We start from the raw sequence: 4,000 nt of genomic DNA on the forward strand, positions 1-4,000 counted from the left end.
GAACTGCAGCCCAGCTCTGCCAGTGCCACAAGCTGAGGGATGCTTTGTGCCAAGGCCACTGCCCCAGTGCCTCCCTCTGTTCCCAAATCTCTTCTGGGGGCTTTGCCATGCCCACACTGTGCCCATGGCCACTGCCATCATCCCACCCAGCGAGAAACACGAGAGCCATTGCACGAGACCCAGCCAAAGCCTTTCCTATTCTGATCAGCACAGGCATGGGCTGCTCACCACGGGGCCTCGTTAGCTTAATGAATGAATTTCAAAGCTGGGCTTTCAGATGACATTTGGGCATACAGCTTTGGGCAAAAGACTTTTGGAGTGCCAGGCTAGTACACAGTCTCCGTGTCTCCAAAAATCCTCATCTTCTGGTTTCTGAGTGAAATAATAACCAAACCAGGAGACTCTCATAAAGGAAATCAGCAAAGACAACTACTTTTATATGTGCGCTTAAGTATTTAGGTCAGTATTTTTAGAATAAATAGCCGTGGGTTGGTTCCTATCTTTTCACTTTCATTTTTCACACTTCAGCTTCATTTTCCTGAATCTGGTTGTACTGAAGCAGCAATTGGGTTTTTCAAAGCACTCACACGTACCAGTGTGCTGACCTCACTGCCTCCTGCTTCTCTGTGGCTCCTCTGGCCTTTCCTTCTCCTCTGAGATATCACCACGGTTAGGGGCTGTATCTGTTCCCCTATGCCATAAAGATTTCCCCACAAGTTGGAGAGGGAAAGGCGGAAATGGGCTGCAGTGGGATCAGCTCTGCAAGGGGGTGAGGATCTTTGCTGCTCTGAACCGGGAGAGGGATGCCCGTGTGCATTGTCATGGCCCATGATGGATGTGTGTGGCTCCCTGCACGTCCCCAGTCCTGCTCCCAATGCCATCCAGTCCCTTCTCACTCCAAAGAGAGCCCTGGCCACGAGCTGGGCCACCCTGCAGCCTGCTATTAAAAGCAAACCATCTAGAAGAGTCCTTCGGAGTGAAAGCAGCTTTTAAAGGAAACATTGGCAGCCTCGTTTGGCTGCAACAGCGCCTGCTTTGCTAACGGCCTCCAAAATTAGAAGAGGCTCAGAAACTTAGGATGGATGTTACTGCAGCAGAGTGGGGAGGGGGCATGAGGGGGAGGCTCCAGCCTGCTCAGCCTCAGCTGTGCTTCCCCAGGAATCAGGATGCTGCTCCATAGCTCATTGATACAACCTTTTTTGTGGGGGAGAAGAAAAGATTGGCATGGGAAGAGAGCATGGGGCACAATGCCTGGCCGCCATGGAAATCCCGGGCATGCACGTGCTGTTGGAAGAAGCAGCGATCTCTGCTGTGCTAAACACGCTCCACGGGAGCGACAGAGATGTGCCAAAGCCTCTTCATGACTTAGCTCCTAATAAACACGCTGCGGATGGGAAACAAGCCCTTGGCTTCCCCCAGCGTGGGCGAGCGGCGAGCTCACCCCGGCGATGTTCCAGCCCTACAAGCTGGGGGGGCTGTGGGGCACGTCCCTGCTGGTCTCTGGAACTGGGTCTGGGCTCCTGCCTGCCCTGCATTGCCTCTGGGAGAGTTTTTCCCGAAGTAAAGCCTTCCTCCTCCCCAGCTCAACGGCCGCTTCACCTCCAAGAGTTATTCACAGATAAACTCCATAAATTTGGGGGACAGCCATTTTATCACTCCTGGCAGCTCTATGCAATGCCTGCCACAAGGTGAAGCCGCGGGAGCTGGGAAGGGATGGAAAAACCAGCTCCCAGGAGAGCTAGAGCAGCAGGGCACCTGGCCAGGACCAGCTCTGCTCTGGGACAGCTGGGGCCATGGCTGGCCGGATCCTGCCCCGGCTCTCACTGCCCACCTGGGGTTTCTGAGGCTTTGTTAGACACAGGGAGGCTCGAGAGCAGAAAACCTCCTCCTCCTCCTCCTGCCTGCCTTGCCTCCATGGATGATTTATTTCGACACGCGACTCCATCCTGTTTTGCTGCATCACTCCAGGCGCTTTATTGCCTCTGGCCTGGACTGGTGACATCTCTGCACCCATCCCTGGCTTGCTGGGAGCAGAAAGGAGCCCTCAAGCCCCTGCCGCCAGGGCTCATCAGGATATCGAAATGCTCCCAAGTTTTGGTGGTTAGTTGGCCTTTCCTGACCTCCCAGAGCAGCTTTCCTTCTCCTGGCCCCTTCCTTGAACTGTTGGTCCATCACAGCCTGGCAGCTTCCACCCGGGGCTGTTTAGGGTGCCCATTGCTGGGAAGAATGCCTGTGCTTGTCAATTCACTGGGAATATTCTGCTGGAACATCACCTGTAAAAATAAACACATTTTTAAAATTTCCATCCTTGATTTTGCCCTGCACTTACAAAGGTGCGGGGTCTATTCAGTAGCTCTAATGGCTCCATGAGCCTCCGAAGCGATGTGGCCCTTATCCATAGTGGGTGTGTGGGCAGTGTGTGCTCTTGCAGATGAGCACCACTGCCATCCCGTCTGGACACAGACCTATACAGGCTGATTCCTGCCCGGGACACTGCACCCCAGCCTGCTGCAGGATTGCCCTCCCACCAGGCACCACTGCTGGCAGTTTGGATTTCGAATTTTAATTTTGACTGAGCTATAGGTTCTTTTATCTTCATGTTGCTGCCAGCCTGGTATTCCCTTTTCCCATGGGAAAACCAAAACTCCAGGGCATGATGACTGCTGCAGGTGCTAATGGGGAGGATGGGAGAGGGGTTTCCAGCCAGCTGGGGCACCACACACTCCCTGCACCCCTCCAAAACTAACCCTTCCATTTCACAGCCTCCCTGGAGCACAGCGCAGCCATTGAGAGGGGCTGGATTTGGTGTCTAAAATTCCCTGTCTTCTAATAAGGCTTTTTTCCCCTCTAAACCTGTGAGCAGGAAGAACCCCCTCCTCATCTGGGCGAGATTTCCACACCTCAGTGGCGGTGGCGAGCACTCTGCATGGCTCGCATTCAAATGAACTCGGCGCAGGCAGGCGGCCAGCGGTACCGGGGGGCTGCCACCCATCCCCTCTCCCACCCAGCCCCACGGCCGCGGAGCCGCTGATGTTTTTGGGAAGGAGTCATTCGCCTGCCGTGGGGTTGGGGTTTCTGGGTCTGGCGGGCGCTGCGGCGTTGGGGTTTCCTGTTTACCCGCGCAGCTGTGCCGGCGGTTGGAGGCAGCTCGGTGCCGGAGGGAGCTCGGCGTCGGCCGAAACATCACCAGTGCCAAAACATCGCCGGTGCCTGAAGTGGCTCCGGAGTCCAAGGCCTGCGTGCAGAACCCCAACCAGCAAAAGGCTTTTCATGAAAGCGGCGGCGGCAGCAGCAGCAGCGATCCGCTGGTACATGCTGCATGCGCATAATTAATTAAATTGCATAATTAATAATACTGCATTATTAATAAAGGCCTGGGGGGCGTCCCCACCATAACCAGGGGGCGAGTGCCACCCTGGCCCGGCAGCCCGGGACGCGGAGGCGAAGCCCTGCGCTGGCAGCACCCGAACCCCCGCGGCCACGGGCGCGGGCACGCGTGGGTGCGATGCCTTCCCGCTCCTCCCCTCCCCCACGCCAGCAGGAAGGCGGGCAGCAGGGTGGGCAGCGGGGCCGGACCCCGGTCCCTCTCCCGGCCCGCGTCCCTCCCCCCTCGGCCCGTGTCCCCCCCGGGGGCCGCGCGGCGCCGCGCGGGCGGGGCGGGGCGCGGAAGGGGCTTCTTGAAACCGCCGCGCGCTGATTGGTGGAGCCTCGCTCCGCCCCGCCCCCTCCTCCTCGCAGCCCCCCCTTCCCTCCGGCCCTCCCCGCTCCGTGGGGGCCCTGAGGGTACCGGAGGGTGCCGTTCCCCCGCCGTGTCCGCCCCCGGCCGCGGGGACGGGCGGGGACGGGCGGGGCGGGTCGCGGTGCGGGGCCGGGGCGGCCGCGGCCGAGGGGGGGGGAACAGGCGGGGGCCGCGCGCCGCCGCTCAGAGCAACGGCGCCCCCTGGCGGCGCCGGCACAGCGCGGACCCGCGGGGTCCTGTGTCCGTGTGTCCCCCGGGGGT

General features: G+C 59.0%; 1 long non-coding RNA gene across 1 annotated transcript; it reads right to left on the bottom strand.

Moving 5' to 3' along the window:
* Positions 1 to 407: 407 nt before the first annotated feature.
* On the bottom strand, positions 408 to 3,586 carry LOC121660394. Its single transcript, XR_006014654.1, has 2 exons — positions 3,118 to 3,586; positions 408 to 2,273 (listed from the first exon to the last, which is right to left on the bottom strand). It is a non-coding gene; the product is annotated as an uncharacterized LOC121660394 (long non-coding RNA).
* Positions 3,587 to 4,000: the final 414 nt, after the last annotated feature.

This window comes from Corvus kubaryi, unplaced genomic scaffold (assembly GCF_017639235.1).
Source record: "Corvus kubaryi isolate FWS band 111438036 unplaced genomic scaffold, C.kubaryi_AGA036_p1.0 34833, whole genome shotgun sequence".
Lineage (NCBI taxonomy): Eukaryota > Metazoa > Chordata > Aves > Passeriformes > Corvidae > Corvus > Corvus kubaryi.